This window comes from Corapipo altera, unplaced genomic scaffold (assembly GCF_003945725.1).
Source record: "Corapipo altera isolate COAL_440 unplaced genomic scaffold, ASM394572v1 0, whole genome shotgun sequence".
Taxonomy (NCBI): domain Eukaryota; kingdom Metazoa; phylum Chordata; class Aves; order Passeriformes; family Pipridae; genus Corapipo; species Corapipo altera.
Window position 1 is genome coordinate 12,042,199 of NW_020884872.1, and position 20,833 is coordinate 12,063,031.

The 20,833-nt window shown below is 37.7% G+C and overlaps 1 non-coding gene across 1 annotated transcript; it reads left to right on the plus strand.

Moving 5' to 3' along the window:
* Nucleotides 1–2,155: 2,155 nt before the first annotated feature.
* Nucleotides 2,156–2,303, plus strand: LOC113951828. Its single transcript, XR_003529291.1, has one exon. It is a non-coding gene; the product is annotated as a U1 spliceosomal RNA (small nuclear RNA).
* The last annotated feature ends 18,530 nt before the right edge of the window (nucleotides 2,304–20,833 follow it).

Genomic DNA, 20,833 nt, shown 5'->3' on the forward strand with positions numbered 1-20,833 from the left:
GCAAGTAAGATGTAGTAGTCAGCAGAAACTGTTCCTACAGATGCAGAAATGGCCATGCAGGACATTCCTGCCAGGAACTAGCAAGAACCGGGATGCTCCAATGTGGGGAATGAAGCAGGGGCACAGCCTCACTAGTCAGAGTCCAGTCCCTCAGGGCATCAACAGACTTGGCAGGAACAGGATCTACCAACAGTCAAGACAAGCAATTGTCCATCAGATGCAGAGCCCATCCAGGGAGTCCCTTCAGAAGCAGCAGGAGATGGGACCAGAGTTGGGTCTGAATACAAGGTTAAGCATGGGTTCATGGTCTGTTTAGGAGACAGAACTGGAGATGAGGCAGAGAACAAGCACATCTACATCCTCCTGAAAAAAGTGGGTGTCTAGCGGCTCTGGGAGCAGGAGTGGGTATGGATCTCAGGTAAGACTGGTCAAGGCAATTATGGCCTGTTTGTGCCCTTGGGGTACTGACAATTGTTTTATACATAGTTAAGATAATTAAAAGATGCCATGTATGTCATTTAAGATAAACAAAAACAGCAGATCATGCAAATGATGAGCCCTTAGGCAGTTCCACATTCCACCTAGATACAGGAATTCACTAAAACAACAGTCTGGAAATTATGAGCTGATTCAACAGATGCTGCTTCTGCAAGGATCCTTGAAATGGAGATTCCTGTCACCTGCTGGACTGCAACTGTCATGCTGTTTGAGAAATTCTTTTCCCCATGCCAGCATTACCCTTTGCAGAGATGCCAATAAGTTTTCTTTCTTTTTTTTTTTTTTTAACTAACACAATGTCCGGAAGTGGCTATGCAACATATTTTTTTTTGTAGATAAGGTACTCTCACATTGTGCCTTTAATTAACCTCACAATAGCAATAATGTACTAGTTAAATAGATTTTTCTTTACAAAGATATACAAGCATTGTGACCTATAGGGTGGTAAACTCTTAAATTTCATAGACAGCTATATACTTTTGTTCTTTAGATAGTAAATTCTAATAGCATATTCTTTTTTCTCTCAGTTTGTACATGCATATGTGTGTTTACATAATTATAGGACAATTACAGTAAAAAAGGCTGTGAAACATCGAATTTAGTTTAGAGGTCCAGATTGTTGTAATAACATCCATTTGGAATTTGTGTAGTTTTTCTTTTTCAATGAAACATTTTAAGATGACTTGCTCATTGAGAAAGATAACAGCTGTTCAAGAATTCAAGTTTCCCTTTTCTCTTTTTTTTCTTTTCTCTTGGAATTACGTTTTTCCCAATTTAAATTACACACATGTACTCCTGAAGTCCTGATGTTGGTTTAAGCGACAGTTTATTCAAGGAAGAAGGGAGTCAAAATATGGTTACAATACCCACCTCATCAGCACCTTACTTTCCTAGAAGTGTTTGAGTTTTACCATATATGAAGCCACCAAGGAAAAATATATGGACACATCAATTCAGAGACCAGCAGTTGAGAAGGCATCTTCCTCTCCATAGTATCTATTATTCATAGGATGTTTCCCAGTAGTTTGACTGACTATCAGATATTACTCCTTAGATGTTATAATCAGGTGGTCTATGACTGGCAGTTGCATCATGCTGTTGGAAGGAGTGAAGTGGCTTCTACCCTTCTTCATATCTCCGTCTTAATTTACTCTGTAAGACTGCCTTAAAAATCCAGTTCATATGTTTTTCTTAGTAATCCAGCACTGTATTGTACCCACATTATCTAAGTATACGGGGAGACAATTTTCCTCAGCAAAGTCTTATTTCACAATCATGATTTTTTTTATGTCAACATTAGAAATGCGTGTTGCTTCTGTAACAAGGCATGTCCTTTATTCACTAAAGATTTTGTTTTGTCCTGCATGTAGTTATATCTACTCTTTATAGATAGATTCATTCTCAGCTCTGACCTAGCATTGTTTGCCTAATCAGCTAATACACTCAAATACAGTAGAAGTTCTAACAACTGAATTTAAAGCCTAAAGACAACAGCATTTGAGAAACCCTCATTCCTATCATAGTCCTCTAGAACAACTAAGCTCAATGCATCAGTTCCAGCTTTTTACTTCAAGTTAAAATCTCGATTTATGGGAAGAGAGAGCCTTCTAAATTCAAATACTGTGACTATCAAATGTGGGACTAACCTTTCTGTTTGATATGGCAGGAGAGATAACATGATGGGGAAGGTGATTTTCTCATGATGAGGTTCATTCTTTGCAAACAGGCTGTGCTGGACCCTGCAATTTCCCTAAATACAGGTAGCTCAACTGCACAATTCATAGCAGATTTTGTAACGCAGAGACAGAAATTTTGAAATTTATCTGGAGCTGCCTGAGCAGTTTCTGGATTTGTTGTTGTTTGTCAATAACACATTTTAGACTGTCTTCTGTATAAAATATTGCAACATTAAAATGGAGGTAATGGCAGAAAGGACTTAAATCCTGTGTCTTGTATTTTACCCTCTATCTTCCAAAATGTATTCTGAGCACAGCTGTATCTTTTTGTCATGACTCTGCATAAGGGCTTGGAACATATCCATCTCACAAAGAAAAGCAAGATAAAGCTTTGCAATGAGAGAATGAGACTATTAAGGCACTACCACTCCATCAGTCCTATTTTCTGGAATGATCAGAAGCCTGCTAATCCCTACCCAACCCAAACAACTATGCTCAGTAAGTTCAAGACTTCAGAAGAAAATAACTATGGGTTTCTGACTGGGAAAGTATCTTAATAGGATCCAGGAGAAAAAAGGCTACATTTAATTTCATAATCACAGTCTGCTTAGAATCATTAAACATGTTTTGCTTATATCCCCAAACAAATCATGATTAATTGCAAAAGGCTCCAGGACATAAAATGTAATTTATTAATTATCAGAGTTCTGTTAATTAAGAGCTATATTTATATTGTACCATCATTAGTATAACATTGTTTTTAGCATCACTGACATGAAGAAGAGCAAAAGATTAAGTCTGAGACTCATATGTCATCTGTATGACATCTCTATAATTTCCTCCTCAATGTATCGATATTCTGCCCAATATATTTCTGTGGAAAATATGCAGATTAATATGAATAATGTCACTGTACTGACCGACATCTTGTTCTGAATATGGAGACATTTCTACATACCACTGATTATGAACATGCAGCCTCTCATGTTATAGTAAGAGGTAAAAACAGACGTGTGTATCCTATTTACTGTCTTAAATCCCATAGGGATAAGATCACATCCCTAGGTGTGAGAAGCAAACATCCTTTTTCCAAAAACATTTCCTAGTGATGAAAATCCATTAAAAGAATTATGAGTAACCAGAACTAAAGCACAGATCAAAACCATGTGCTACTACAGAAAAAGAATCTCAGTATTTTATTTTACTGAAACAATGAAAATATGGATATATTACATAATCTGCTCACACTATAGTACCAAAATCTCCAAAGATAAGTCCAGTAAATTTTCATTTCTGCTATTGGTAACTGTCTTTAACAGGTAATCCCATTTTCTTTGAAATCCATGTTCCAAGTGTGGAAGGTGCATTTTTAATGTAAGGCTCTGCCATCAGTGGAACATAATGGATCAAAAGCACTGTAAAAAATAATTGGTGAGAGAAGGTTCATCTGGAAGTGACATCCAAACTCCATGCAAATATGTACAATGTGTGCTTATTACATTCAAGAGTCAGATTTGAATACAGAAATAACTAGATTTCAAAATAGGCTTTTCACCACAGGCTTGAGGGAAAATGGCAGAAGGCCTTTAAAACCCACCAGGGGCATAGCTATTCTCCTACCTAAAACTCTGACTAGAAGCTGTTCTCTTTTATTTGTCCCTTTTCTGCTATTTCCTCTGGGAAGATGGGAGCTAACAATCAAAGACAGACTAATAAAAGACGTGCAGCATTTTTAGTTATCCAATTTCTTGTGTTTTAATCAGTTCTTGAGAAAGATGGACAAGAATGTCCAAAATGCTGATCATTCCCTGACCTGCTCTTCATGGTGACACTATTTTACACTAAAAAAAAAATTCTTAAATCCTTTCACACATGTGCAAATATAAGCCCAGTAAAATCAAATTGATTTTCGGACACATGGCCTACCTACAACTTCCAGAGACACTTCTACTACTTCTCAGGGACTAACACAAAAGTCAGAAAAGGAAGGAAACTATTTGGTATTGAACAACAGCTTTGTTTTGCCCAGTGATACCCAAGAGCTATTGATTAGAAAATACACACAGCAAGGGAATGCTGATAGTTAAAGGACATTTTTCCTTCAGGCTCTTCTGCTCTGAAGTAGAAAAACAGTTTGCCTACTGTGACAAGAGAAAAAGAGGAAAATGATTTGTCTACTGGGTGGTAGCTTAGTAGTATCACACCGCAAGGCAGACACAGCAGAGCTTGCTGGAATGCCACAGCAGCTCTGAGTCAAGGCTTCCTGCTACAGACACTCCCTGTGCTGGCACTTGGTGTCAAGGGAGATGTCCAGGGCCAAACCATGAGCTTGCGTGAGGATGACAAGTGTAGCAAAGGGTTTTGCAAATCTTACTGAAATTGGTCTGAGTTTGGGTTGGAGTTGGGGGATATTTTGCTGTTTGTGTTTCCCTTGGAGCACAAGACCTCAGACTTCACCCACTTCTCATCACTTTTGGTTCTGCCGCCAGAGGGCATGAGGAGCCAAACTTTAGTGGCTTCACAGTGATCCATGACTGGGCTTCGCGAACAAAGATTTAGAAAGGCTCTATCCACGTTTGTTACAGGCACGCTGGTGGCTTATGAGGCCAATACAAGATAGACATATCCGATTGCAAAAGGCACAGCAGAAAGACTCCTTAGGTGGTGCATTCAGCAGGATAAGATTCTTTCTGCGTTGTCTTTTCTCCTCGAGAGTGATCCTGCGTGTGTTCTCAAAGGAGACAGATGCGTTATAGATGGTGTGTCTCCAGGCCTCCCGATTTGAGGCCAGAGTAGACCAGTTATGATGATCAATATGGCCAAGGCTGAGATGTTATTTCAGGGAGTCCTTGTATCTTTTCTTAGGGGCTCCTCTCTTGCGGCAGCCGGTGACAAGTTCACCATAGAGCAAGATCTTAGGGAGGCAGTGATCCTTCATCCTTGAGACCTGCCCTGCCCATTGCAGCTGTGTTCTCAGCAACATGGCCTCAATGCTAATGACTGCTGCTTGTTCTAAAACAGATGTATTGGTCACATAATCTGACCAGTGAATGTTTAGGATTGTACGGAGGCAGAGTTGATGGAAGTGTTCTAGGAGACACAGGTGGTGGAGGTAGACAACCCATGATTCGGAACCGTGTAAGAGAGTAGACAACACTATGGCTTTGTAAACACTGATCTTGGTGCTTTTCTTCAAGTGTTTATTATGCCATACTCTCTTATGTAGTTCTTCATAGTGATACCATTCCCATTTTCCTACAGAAGGAACAGAGTGACTAAACTGCAGTTTGTGACCTCTGCAGTCCCGAAGCAGGCTGCTGATTGTGAAGGGAGAAAATGGACGGGTTCTTCTGAAGGAAGGAAATCCAAGAACATACCCTTGTGTGTACCTTTATTTCATGTTCCGTACCCCATATCATGTGTACAGGAAACAGACATAGCATTGTCCCTTGGCTGTGGGAATATATTTGTCCAGGAGGAAAAGGTCATAATTTGCATCTGTCAATAATCTTTTGTCTTTCTGTTAGTGCAATGCTAGCTTTCTCTTCTATATGCTGCATGACCCCTGCTTTTATCATGACACAGATGCTTTGATATTCAGAAATTCTATAGGAAACTGGACCCATCCATTTGGTGACTACTTAGCTGAACTGGCAAGTAAGTTTACATTTGATGAACATATCACTCCATTAATTTTACCAAGTTCCAAAACATACAGCTCCTCACAGCCAGGAGAATGGCTGCCTTAAATTTAAGGGTATCACTCTAAATGCATCTAACAGAGAAAAGTAAATTCTGAGGTGTGGAGGAACTTCATGTTAGTCTCTGTGGTAAATCCATATGGTGCCATCCTTAAAAATGTTCTGATAGGGCAACATTCCATGACCGGGAAAAAGAAGAGGGGGACTACAGGGACTGTGCCCCTTCTGAAGATGCAGAGGGCAGTCCATAGGAAATAGAAAATAAGTGAAAAACTTAACAGCAGCCCCTATAGTTTTTCTGAACTGTATCTTATGACCAAGAAGTGCTAGCAGAGCTCTTTTACCACTATTTTTATAGGGTTACCTAGCAACTCTGGGAAAAGTTTTTTTAAATGTTCCCTGGAGAATGCAGACCACTTACTTTCTTAAACACCTGAAAATATGTACGTGTTATAGTTTCTCACAATTAACATATTAGAAAGTTTTATGTAAACATATTTTTGTTAAATTTCTGGGGAACTTAACTGAAGTCCTAACAGTAAATCATTTATTCCCTCAAAGAAAATAACTATGACTGTAATCAGTGATTTGAATAATTCTGCTTCTGAAGTGGCAAAATTGAGAATGTTTTTCCTCAGTATATGTATCACATGAATCTTAGTGTCTTTTTTAGAATCCAAAATTATTTTTTCTGAGTAGAAAGGCTTACAACTTCAGTCTCAATACAAAATGCATCATGCTCTTTCCAAACCTTACCTTCAGGGAGATTTGTCACGGGAAGACATGCTCTCCTTAACAGTGTCTGAAGATGTTCTTATGTCACCATATGGGTGCCTGTTTGTTGTTTTAAACATTTATGACAATAATTTTTTAGGCTAAGAACAGGAGTTCTATTTTTCCTGCAAAAACAGTTTTACAAAATTCATATTTGGAAGCCAGCACTCAGAAATAAAAGCAGATGAGTTGATCCAACACACTTGCATTGATATCAAGGCAGAAACAGAAGTATGATGTCCCAATACCTGAAGAGCTTCTATCCCTCCAGGAGCTGCTGATCTCTTCCCCACAGACTTCGGAAAGCTGTGCTTTGATCTGTTTCTGATGACCTGATAAAACACATTTCTGAATTTCCCTGAATACATTAAAAGAGAACATCCTCTTAATGTCTCACCAGATACATGTGCTGAAAACCTGTCACAAATTCATTAAAACCTGAAGAGTAAGAGGCTGTCTCTCAAAAGATAAAGGTGCTGGTGAAAAAAGCTGGAGAGTTTATTATCCCCTAAGTTTTGAACTTACCAGTTTCCAGGGTTTTCTGCTAAGTAGTGATAGACCAGGTGTGAAAAAAAAAAATTTACCTGTTAACTGCAAACTAGCAGGAGCAAGTAACGATACCACCACTACCCAGCGAAGACATTAGGGATGACATTTTCCACTGTTTGGATGTAGACATATGGGTCAGTCTCCAAAAACTAGGCTTAACAGGATGTAAAAAAGCTAAGATTTGTAGCAGAGAGCTTCAGCAAACCTTGGCACATATGGATCAGAACAATCAGGAAAAGTGAGACAAAGTTTCATTCTACTGGAAAAACTCAGAAGTGGTAGACCATGTGAAGAAACCTGAGTGCCTTGATCTTGTCGTTTAGGAAATATTGGACAATATGCCGGAAGAATGCATAGGTATACCTAGGAAAATCAGAGAAACACAAGCATATTCCTTCTTGGGACAAGAAAGAATATGCTTGCCAAGGAAAACCAAGGAAAATTTGTATTTAACAAAGAAGCCCAGCAACAGGAGTACACCAAAAACTATTCCTTTCATTCTTTCCCTGGAAGCGTCTTGAAAATTTTGAGGACTATCCTCATCAGAGTTAACTTTCTGAAGTTCCTAGGGGTAAAATATTCCCTTGCTAGCTTTGTGTCTGTAATCTATTATGTGGTGTATGTCTATCTGAGCCCCTTTCTCCTTTCTCATGATTTCATATAACATATTTCTTTCATAAACTAATTGATACCAAATCTCGCTTTTAGTCTAGATATCTCCTTGTGCTCTGCCTTTTTGAAGATGCATTTCTTTTAATTTTAAATGCCTGTATATGGTTTTCCATACCCTCACAAGGATCGAAGGTTTCACTTCCGCAGGTCTGGATCTGACAGTACTGTGGAGGCTGTAGTTATAAGTGTATCCACATAACAAAATGTGTTACATGATGTAACATATATCCACATCTTAGTATTTACTGTCTTGATAAAAAACTCTGAGATGGTAGGTTTTCACTATATTATTAGTCAAAAATGGTGAATATTTTACTGCTTTAATATATTTTTTTTATTTTTAAATTCTGGGTTAGAAATTATTTTTCCTAGTCAACCTGTAATTTCTGAGGCATATGTCCCTATTAAAATTGTTTTTAAAAGCCATTTTTTTTTCTGAACTATTCTTACCTTTTAAAAGTCCAGTCCAGGAATATATGGATATTATGTCTGTCAGAATTACACTATGTGCAACACTGTCATTCTGTTTGGGAAAACAGTGTTTATGCACCAAATGCACCTGCCTTTGAACATGCAGAGCATAAACACCTTATTACTCTCAAAGTTTTTATTCAGTCTATTCTGCAAACTGTAAGCATCCTGGTTTGGAAGCTACTGTGCAGCTTGGCTTCTACTGATATCACAGAACAACATATCAACTATTTGCTTCTTTAGACACTTAAAAAATTGGAATTACACCAACAAAGCTTTCACTTCCCCTGGAACATAAGAAATGTCTTTTAATAGATATTCTGGCAAAGACACATCTAGTAATACACTGCTAAAACATGCATGTAAAGACTTCAAACACAAGGTGATAAAACAGTTGTGGCTTTATTAATCAGGAACCAGAAGAGGTGATGCTATGTTTGATATTCTCAGCCTTTTTTCTTTCTTACTTTTAAGTGTTGCTATCTTTTCTTTGATAGTTATGCCATCTTTATAAAATGGGGTTTGACCACAAGCACATGTTCCTGAGAATTATTCCTTTTTTTTCTGGCTTTCAACTTCTGTAGGAAATATTACCTGCTCAGTGAAGCAGAGGAAAGTCTCAGGGACCAGAGAAGACCACCAGATCTCACTGCTCCTACCCAGCCCTTCTGTGACTCATCCAACCCTGCCCATGACCCAGGACCCCATGTCAGCCCCCCAGGGCCATCAACTTCTGCCCCAGTGACACAGCCACAGAAACTGGTCTCCAGTTCTTCACAGCCCTGCCCTGACCAGAGAGGGACCATGTCAAGCCAAGCCCACCTGTGGCTGGACCAGCCTCAGGCTATCCCTGGGCAGCTGCATGATTCCCAGGGGTGGAGCTGCCCCAGTGACCCTCAAGTTGCCCTGCTTCTGGTTTGGGGTGATATTGGCCCTGGCTGCCAAGTTCTATCCCATGGAGAACTCCCGATGCTCCCAGTTCCTGGTCCACAGGGAGCTACCAGCCTGGTGGTGACTCAACAGAAAGGCCACAGTCTGTTGCACTAATACTGTGCAACTGTGTGGTTGGTTTGGGGGTGAGTGAAGGGATGCCTGGGTCAGACTCACAGAACTTTCTTCTGTGGACAGAATAACGTGGGATGGGATGGGATGGGATGGGATGGGATGGGATGGGATGGGATGGGATGGGATGGGACGGGATGGAACAGAGTTTAGTGTCAGCTTTCTTGTCAGTCTCACAGGGTTGGACTTTGCCCCCCACCTCCTCCAAGTTACTTCTACACAGAAGTGTTAGATTTGATCGGCAGCCTTTTAAACAGTGACCCAGGGCCTGTAATTTGCTATTTAATATTATTTTGTTTTCACAGTTACACTGACTTTAATAGGTTCACTAGAAGTTGCTAAACTGGTGACAAAATCACTACAGTAAATTTCATGGCACATAATAGGGTGTCAGTTGTCTGTAAAAATTTGTTAACAAGGGTCTGGCCCTCATCTCTTTCTTAAAGCTTTCAAGGACCCTGGGAACACATCCCTCTGAGCTGATCGGAACTCTTCAATGCACAACGGATCCTTTTCCAAATGAATGTCTCCCACAGCAAACGAATTTGTTTCCTGTACTCATCATCTTCTGGAGTACAAAAAGGGAAAGCAAGAAGGCTCTGAAGTAAAGGTATACCCAGGGATACATTCTTGGATTTCCTTCCTTCAGAAGGACACGTCCAGTTTCTCCCTTCACAATCAGCAGCCTGCTTCAGGACTGCAGAGGTCACAAAGTGCAGTTTAGTCACTCTGTTCCTTCTGTAGGAAAATGGGAAAGGTATCCCTGCGAAGCCACTAAAGTTTGGCTCCTCATGCCCTCTGGCGGCAGAACCAAAAGTGATGAGAAGTGGGTGAAGTCTGAGGTCTTGTGCTCCAAGGGAAACACAAACACCAAAATATCCCCCAACTCCAACCCAAACTCAGACCAATTCCAGTGAGATTTGCAAAACCCTTTGCTACGCTTGTCGTCCGCATGCAAGCTCATGGTTTGGCCCTGGACATCTCCCTTGACACCAAGTGCCAGCACAGGGAGTGTCTGTAGCAGGAAGCCTTGACTCAGAGCTGCTGTGGCATTCCAGCAAGCTCTGCTGTGTCTGCCTTGCGGTGTGATACTACTAAGCTACCACCCAGTAGACAAATCATTTTCCTCTTTTTCTCTTGTCACAGTAGGCAAACTGTTTTCCTACTTCAGAGCAGAAGAGCCTGAAGGAAAAATGTCCTTTAACTATCAGCATTCCCTTGCTGTGTGTATTTTCTAATCAATAGCTCTTGGGTATCACTGGGCAAAACAAAGCTGTTGTTCAATACCAAGTAGTTTCCTTCCTTTTCTGACTTTTGTGTTAGTCCCTGAGAAGTAGTAGAAGTGTCTCTGGAAGTTGTAGGTAGGCCATGTGTCTGAAAATCTATTTGATTTTACTACATTTGTACTTGCACATGTATGAAATGATCTGGGGTAGTAATGTAATTACTTCCTTAATTTGTATATTATCTCCTGTTAGACAATCCTTTATACTAACTTGGTCAATCCTATCACAAGTATATGCTTCATTTGTATGTGGATTATACTGATAGGCTGCCTGCTGCTTCTTCCACACTTCGTTTTAGAGGAAACATACTCTGAAAGAGCTTAAGTCAACTGTCCAGCCATGCTGAGAAGGTCAGCCAAGGGCTGTTTCAAACGAGACAGGAATGGCTGTGCAGAGTATTCCTATCCCACAACTCTTCAGAGATGCCAGTAGAAAATTGGATTTTCACAAAACAATGTCACTGAAAAGACGAGGTCAGGTAATACTCAACATCTTGGACATTTTTGTCCGTCTCACTCAAAAAGTGATTAGAACAAAAGAAACTGCAAAATTTAAAAGGCTACGTGTGGGAAATATCTTTAGTTCTCCTATCTTTGGATCTTAGCTCCCTTCTCCCCAGAGAAAATACAAGGAAAGGGAGAAATAAAAAAGAACACCTTCTGGTCAGAGTTTTAGGTAGACCAACTATGCTGGTGGATTTCAAAGGCCTTATGTCATTTCCCTTTAGCCCTGCAGTGGGACGGTTTCAAATCTAGCCATTAATTTATTCTGAAACAAACTAAGCAGAAGTCTACAAACTGTTTGTAGACAACTACAGGGATGCATGCTATTTTCATTGTCATGTGTGACTGAATATTTGTGGCTGACCTATTCAAATTTCACCATGCTGAGATTATTTAAGGTTAGAACATTCTTATGTTTCTCAAGTGTTGACTGTTTCCTTATTACTCTAGCATTCTAAGGGAATACATTATCCTCAGACCATCACACCAGCAGCAAACCTACAGCTTGAAGATGCCCACTAATGTACTTGGCTATAGCAATATGTGTCATGTCCAAGGGCAAAGTGTTACAAACCAATACGTAGAATTAGAATCACTACAGCTAAACACAATTTCTAGCCTGGTTGTGAATTATTTAAAGTCTTGAAGGGACAGAATTTTTAGCTGTACTCAAAGGCTATTATACAGTGTCCTCATTTTGGCTGGAACAGACTTCATCCTTCTTCCTAGTATCTGGTACAGTGCTGTGGTTTTGATTTAGTATGAGAATAATGTTGATAACACAGTGATGTTTTGGCTGTTGCAGAGCAGTGCTTACCTTGACCCTAAGTCAAGGACTTTTTGGTGTCTCATGCTCTGCCAGTGAGGAGCTGCACAAAAAGCTGGGAGGGAGCATGGCCAGAGGCTCTGACCTGAACTGGTCAAAAGGATATTCTATACCACAGAATGTCAAGTCCAGTGTATGAACTCAGGAGAGTTAGCCGGGAGGGGGCTGTTTGTGAAGCTGGGACAGGTTGGGCATCGGTCAACAGGTGGTGAAAAATTGTACTACACGTTACTTGGGTTTGTTACCTTCTCCCTCTTCATAAAATTACCACTATTACTACTACTACTATTATATATTATTATATTTTTTTCAATTAATAAATTGTTCTTATCTCAAACCATGAGGTTTACCTTTTTTTTCTGAATGGATGAGGACAAGGATGTTTGGAGACTGAGTAAGTGGCTAAGTGGTATTTAGTTGTTGGCTATGGTTAAACTACAACATAAAGACATATTACTGGCAGCAAGATATGCAGAATCGGGGCCTTCCAATTTAATCCCTAGACCTTGCTCCCTAAAATCCTCCCTTCAATTTTTTAGGAATAAACTTTAAAAATACATTCACTTGTTAATAAAATGATAAATAAAAGAGGTCATAAAAAAACCAAAAATTACATTCTTTGGCTAAAATTGGGAAGAAATATTTTCTTCTCTAATGAATTTCATCTGTTCCTATTTTTATCTGACAATGAGCACTTGGAAGTGAATGTTGTACATGGCCGCATATGTGCTAGTAAATGACAATCAGTTAGTTAAGCATCAAAGACTTATTAATGTGCAACAATATTTGTTGCAATAAAGTAAAAGGAAGTGGTGTTTTGCTGTTTAAAACATAGCTCAGTGGGATTCAAAAATGTACATTTTGATGAAATACAAGCTCTCGATGTTTGTTTAGAAGATACACTGAATAAAACCTTCCAACTATTTCTTTCCTATTTTCTTTTCTTTGTGTATAAGACTTAGGTGTGAAACTACTGCCACATGTGCTTTGCATACCACATACCAGCTGTCATAATTATTCTTTACATACTCATGTATTGATATTCATCACTAAAGCAGAATAACAAACTGTCAGGGCATCTCCTGGGAGCTGAGACCACTGGGGATCTCCTGGGGGTTCCCCACTGGCGGAGTCTGGCTGTGGGGAGCTGGAGACCAGCCCTTCAGCAACACTGCTGGGGAAGGGGCTGATGACCCTGGTGGCTGTCGTGGTGTCCTGGGAAGGGCTGGGGGGAGCCTGGGGAGGGGAGGAAGGCAGGTAGGGCTGGGGATAACCTGAGGGTCCCACCACAAATAAAATTTCTGACAATCCTAATACTAGCATATAAAAACTTACCAAGGTGACCAAACAACAGTGTCAGACATCACCAAGGATATATAACAGCTTTTACCAGCCAATAAATTATAAAGCAGAAGAAAAATCATAAAAATTAGACAACTCTAGCATTTACATCATGTTCCAAACAAATTCCTTATTCTCCTCATTCTTCTATCATATATCTGAGTCCTTACCTGCTTAAGAAGCATTATAACACTTTTTAAACATTTTGCATGAAATTTACTCTCTCTTTCCTATCCTTAAATCCAAAGTCATGCTGAATTTATAGTGTTACAATTGAGGAAAGAAGTTTGCTTTTCTTGAAAAGCATTTTGTGCCATGGTGCATGAAGAGTACTATCAAAATAAATTACATTTTAGCTCCACAGAGCAATTCCTTCTTATGCAAGCGCTCCCATTAAACTAGTAAGTTTTGGATCTTCAGCACTTCTGAGAACTACATCTTTATATGTCAACTTCTATATATAGTTTAAAATGCCAAAATTCAGCTATTCATGTTTGAAGATCCTGGCCCATTTTTAGAGATGTGATAGCAAAGTTCTAATTCTGTATTGACAAGGTTGAAAATATCTGCTAACCTGAAAGATCAAAATGGCTAATGCATTTGTAAAGGGTTGTTCTCCAATAATTATGACCTCTTAAAAGAGAGATGGTTTCCAAAGTTGGTCAATTTTTAATTTCTTGGATATCTAAAAAGCAAACTCTAAAGAACTAGCTAGCCAGCATCCTTTCATTGTTCTCTTAGGTTTGGAAATTGGAGTGTAACCTTTTCAACACATGTCTAGCTTGAAACCTAATCTTTCATACCTAAAGATGATGCATTAGAGAGTCTGGAGGTTGGCAAAGGAAGACAAAATTTCTTCTTTTATTTTAGTATTGCTCTAAGTATATTGGATATATGAGTGTGTTGCACACAGTTAGAAAATAACACACGGCGAACTGCAAACCAGGGAATGTTTGCCTCTCAAACTGGTTGGGGTTTTGGTGTTTGTTGGGTTTTGATTTTTGGTTTTGTTTTGGTTTGGTTTTTTTTTTAATTTTACCTTAAACACTGAAATTGAACTGTTTAAGTCGTGAAGGTCCCACATTTACTTTTCTAAGAAACCAATTCACTTTTCAAAACAGGAAAATTCCATAATTATTGCATAGCTACATCTTCCTTTAGTAAAGTTTTATTTTGATCTTCTAAGGAAACTGAATTCTGTCTTTATACTTAATTCTTTCATACTTAAATAAATCTAGTTGAAATACAGATCATACTCTTTAGCACCCATTATACTCTCTTTGACATAAAAATTGACTGTGCAAGTTATAGCTACTGATTGTCTTTTTAATTCTGAATCTTGTGCACTGGGAGTTCATTAATTTAAACAATATATAATACAATAATCATGAGACCCCTTACCATTACTTAATAAGAGACAGATGACTTTTTTATCTCTTATTTTTATTGTCATTTAATATTGCTAGTAGTGAAAAATGGAAGATATTCTTGTATTATTTTTACAAAAGTTATTCTCATCCCTGGAATGCCAGAAAATAACACTGACATTGTCCGGATAGAACTGATCGCAGATATTACCAAGACTGCCATGAATTACGGAACAGCCATCTTAGCAATCAACCTACCTCAGTCTTAGTCATCATAAAAACAAAATCCTGATAAAAATTTTGCTACTCTGTCAACATGAATTAGGATCTAAATTTGCAAATCCAAATCTACCCTATAAATCCAAACCACAAAACAAATTTGCACGTTCAGTGATTCAAGGCAGAAAAGGGTTTCGTATACATAGTGTTACATAAACGGTTAAGTTTTGGGGTTTGGTGGATTTGAAGAATTCACGAAAAAGTATTCACCTGACCAACATTCAGAATCAGTTCTTCATATATTTATAATATTGATATTTTAAACTGATTGTGAACTTCACGTATTCTATGTCTCAAATGGAACTATGAAAATCTGTCTACACATCAGGGAAAGTAAAAATTTCACTCAGAAAGTATTATAAAAAGTACAACACCGAAAATGGAAAAAAATAATTCCATTCTTGAGCCATTTTATGTTGGAAACTACATGCAACAATCCTTTATCTTGTTGAGACAGGACATGTCCTCACAAATGTTTCCTAGGTAATAAATAATAATAATAATTAATAATTAATAATTTCTGATAAATTACACAAATAGATAACATCCAGTATAGGATACTGTTCAAAAATTTTCCATTCTGGAAACACCCCCTATGAAATTCAACATCCAGTCTTCTAAGAATGTCAGAACTCTAAAATTAAATAATGCATTTAAAAATGCCGAAAATTAGCATATAAGAAAACAGGAAGATGTAAATGAAAACATCCATCAAGACAGAGGAAACAGTCTCCAAAATAGTTGTTGTAGAAGGTTGGATATGATTCACAATAAGGAGAAACCATACAGTAATCCTGAGTAAATAAGATGTACAAGTTATCCATGGTTGAGCCCTAATCCGTCCTTGTGCCCATCCAGTCTTGTTATGTGTTATAAAGCATCCATATCTTAATTACTTCATCTTCTCTTGACCTCCAGACAGAATGTCTTGCCACAACTAATATGGCATATGTTCTCTTTTCTGCCATGCTATAGTAGGCTTTGAAACAGTTAACAATCCTCTCTACCTCAAAGTGCATCTGCTCTGGGGCAGGAATCAAGCAGGTTGCATAGCGCACCAATTAAAATAACATCCTAAGAACAGTAGATTCAGGAGATCACTGTCAGACTATCACTTTTGGATTGAGAATATTGGCAGGTGTGAATACTGGCAATTCTTGAAGTAAATAAAGGGGTTTGTAACTAAGAACTATTGTTTCAGACTCTCTGCAAATTTTAACATATTTTCTCTGAAATCAGAACAAATGAGACACCTATGCTTTCGCACAAGGAAACAGAAAACAGAGATAACCCCTGCACTTTTCCTCCATGCTTCATCAGCAATATGCCTGGGTTTAGAAGAACTATTCCTTTTTCCCAGCAATTAAATTAGAAACTGCACTATAAAATTGTGCTTTTATAACCTTTAGCCATTGGTTTTTCTACCTTAGTCTGCTCAGGTGTTTGAATGTGAATGAGGTGTTTAAATGCAAGTGGAGGCCTGGTAAGGCTTAAAATGTGAAGTCGATGCTTGGATCATATACTTATGAAGTTTTTCACTGTGTTCCTGCTACATCAAATTTTTTAAAGAAGTTGTCTAATAAAACTACATGTTCCACATCACCAACAGCAACCTCCTGCAGTGTGACTGCATCGAGTCAGTGAAGCAACAGAAAGGAAAAGATCTCTCTGAAAAAAGCATTAATTAGATAAGTGGCATAAAGATGACACCTAGCCTCTAAACCTAACTCTAAGTAGAAGCTCTTTACTCAAAACCAAACACATAATAATAGAATTTTCCATTCCATTTCATGCTCAGTCTTTTTGCCCAAACTCACTGAACTTCTGTTCAATGACTGCTTATACTTAATTACACAGCTTCACGTCTCTGGTGTACACATCACATGGTAGACCTGCTGCAGATTTTAATGTCAACAGAAAGATTATTTGAATGTATAAGCTCCATAAAATAGACAGTTTCATATTTATCAGAAGATGATTAAAATAAAATTGCCAAAACTTGACTTCCTGCTTCCTATCTGTATATGATGAATCTTGTATTTTCAGACTACTTTGAGTAACACATTTTTCTTTCACTTCCTTTGTTTCTGTAGTGCACATTTGTTAAGCTACTTTTCACAAAAATGACCAAATACAGAGGAATTTTCTTGTATAAAAAAGTTATTTCTTCTAAACTGAATTTGTATAGTACTTCATTAACTCCCTGTAAATATGTTTTTCACAATATTTTTAAAAAAGCTGATGGAAAATAGCCTATTTCCAGTAAAAATGAAAGATCCTATCTCTCACTTCTAAAAAATTGAAAGCACACTTCCTGCCTCATGAGCACAACTCTCCTTCTTTTCTGAAATTTAATAATGTTCCCCAGATGCTGAGGAAGCAACTACCTGCTAAGTAACACTACAATTTATAACAACAAAATAACCATGAAAAATTATTTAACTTATGGATTATTAATTAAATATAATAATGGCCTACTAATAATTGAGGTTCTCATCATGAAATGGAAACCAAAAGTTCTGAAGTCCTAGCTCATTCCTGATTCAGTCAGTGATTAGAGACACCAATGTTTTATTAAAGTATTCTTTTCTCTTTTAGGGGAAAAAAAAAAAAAAAGAAAAAAAAACAAACAACAACCAACAAACAAAACAGAAGTAGAAATCCAGTGTCTTTTTCATGACAAAATTCTGGATGAAACTTGAGAATTGAGGTCTTGTTTTATTTCATTGCTTTAAGGAACACAAAAATTGAACTCAAAATAGTAGCCTCAGAATCACATCATTTGGAAGGGACATCCAGAGACCGTCTTGTACAGCTTCATGTTCAAAGCAGCTTAACCCACGTCCTTGGATGTCCCAAGGTTAAAGGTTCCACCATATCTCTTCTTGACGTGCACTAATTGTTATCAATTTTATCAAACTCACAAATATGAAAAATAAGAAAATGGAAGATAATTTGTATATGACAACAGCTAAAAGAAAGTTCTGGAAAAATATGTTTTCTTGGTACTTTGTATTTTAGAAAATCCATATTAGGAAAGTCAATTATATTTAAATGATATTTATTGTTGGAGTTTTATTCATAATTCAGAATGGAAATATTTCTAGATCAATAAACATCATATTCAGAATAGATATATCAAAAAAAATTTAACTATCATAAAATAGTCTAAAAATATAGAATTGGATAGTTATACTTGGGATGGAGGTAACTGAAATCTCTAATTCATAACTTTTTCAATTTAAGTTATAGTAATCTTTATTCAAAATATGAAAGAACAGTACATTTGCACCCAATTTTTGCTTACAAAACTCCAAAAAGCAGTAGTTTAGTAAAAGAAAAATGCAACTGTCTTGCAGTAGTTTATTAAAAGAAAAATGCAACTGTCTTTCAGCATAGAATTTAGCTTAAGACTCAGACATCTAAATTCTTGTGATAACAACACAGCTTACAACATGCAAACCACTGTCTAAGCTCCCATCATAGTCAGTGAACATGTAGCCAGTACAGTCAGTGGAGTCTGGGGATCTATTTATCTCTTCTTAAAACAGATACCTGTTTAAGAGAGCTGAATAGCTTTCTGTCTCCATTGACTCTGGTGACTGTGTCGATTGACTATAACAGGAGGTTAGATACCTAGTCCATGTGTAATCACTTATGTTGTAATCATTTACCTTGTAGATACCTAAATTTAGCAGAATGACTCCATTGCCCAAACACAGGTTCCTGATATCGCTAGAGTGATATCCTCTCACATGCTTCTGGGTAAATAGTTGTCAGCTACAGCATAGTACATAATACTATAACGGCACTAGAATTTTATGTTCAAGCAGCTTTATGTGCCTGATCCAGGAGGTGAATCCAATTGTGTATTTTTCTTAGTTGTTAGCAAAGTTCAACTATAGACCAGCTGATGACCGTGAAGGCACCAGGACCCAGAGATGTCCACAGTCTGGCACAGTGACAGGGTAAGGGTCTTGGCGTCCTATGGGGTTAAAGCAGTGTGATTATTCACGTGGTACACAATGTGGAGATAAACCCTTTGGAGAGTGCAGGTGTCTGCATTCTCTAACAGTGAACCTCAGTGCTGATCAGCTAGTGGTGGTGGATCAAGCTGAGTTTCTCTGTAATGTGTACTCAGAACTGCTTCTGACTGAACCTGCAGAAATGAACTGCAGCAACTGCATCCATCTGACCAAGGCAGGAGGAACCAGGAACTCAGAGGGCACTGGAGTCAGCTCTGAGCAGACTGGGAAGCAGAACTCCTCTGGATCTTGAAGTCCAATTGAGTTAGCTGCTCTTTTACATGGAGTAGAGATAAGAGGAAAATGCAAACTTTGAAAGACTGATAAATATTGTATCCTTAGATGAAACCAAAATGAAAGCAAACAAAAAAATTATATTTATTTCTTTTGTTTTGAATGCTTTTTTAAATTTATCTCTCACCATCAAAGCACAGTACGGGACATGTTTGATTCAGTGATAATATTTAATTGTTGTTTTTTCATTATCCTTTGGCTTTTTATTTGTATTTTTTATTAACCTGGTCTTTTTTCATAACTCTCATTGTCTATAATTATACCTTTTCTTCCTTGATGTACTGAGAACCACTGCCAAATTCTGTAGGCTAGAAATATAGACATATGTAGTCACAGCAGTCTCCAGCAATAATGGCATTGATGTTATCTCCTTCAGTTTTACGGCCAACCAGTTTATCTATGATCATCATGACAACCTGTCTGCAACACAAAATCTCTTTAAGAAATTTTTTTAATTCCCAAACACTACCAAAAAATGAATACCTCCAGTCCTTCATCCTGTTTTAAAATTTGACTATTTCTCCAATGTTCTGTTACTGTTTTTCCTCTGTATCTCTCCATTTTCTATATACCTCATTGCAATAGTTAGGAGCCATCTGTGTCGCAAAAATTGCTACATCATATATAAACACAATGGAAGAGAGCTGTCTCAGAATGAATAAATGAAAAATAGGTGTTATTAATTCCCAAGGAATATAATGCCTTCAGCAGAATGTGCTTTTTGATATTTAACACAGACTGCCAAATGTAAGTAGGTCAGCTTCTGTGTATACAAGATTTTTCTGCTAATTCCTGTGCGTATACTAACAGCTTAAGGATGCTAAGTCTCTCCTGTGTTTTCACTGTACATTGCTGTGCATTTTGGTGATAAAATCCATGAAAATATACTTCTGGTCAGCTTGGGAAAAAGCAACTTTTTGTTCCAGCTGTCTAATTTTCTAGCAGGAGCAAGGAGCTGGATCTTTCAACTAGAATTTGTACACAACACCAGGTTTAGCTAATAGCAGTCATCTCATTACTTTATTAGATCCCATGTTCTTCACCTTACCTAATTTTATGAATAACTGAGTAAACAAGCCATCAACAACTCCTTCACTAACATGAACATCAAAAAAAGAAATGCTGAATGACATTTCTTCTTTCGGAATACCTTTATTTTTTAATAATGCTACAATAAGGCTATTTAGGTGTTTCAGACTAAATACCAAACACTACCAAAGCAAAAAAACAAAACTACACCCAACAAAAAGCCCCAAACCTAAAAAATCCAGAATTGATCAAGTGCATAATAACCAGTTTTTTGAGCAAGGCATTACTCAATTATTTGATTGAATTAATGCATTTAGCAGTACAAGCTGTGGTCTTTACCTCTTTAAAATATTTAGCTGTCTTTTGTGTCACTTTTGAATTCCTGCACCATCCTAGTTTCTTATTTGTAGAGATTTGCAGCATTAAGTGCTTTTTGCAATAAGTCTTTGATATATATTCAAATTCTCCACTTCAGTTTAA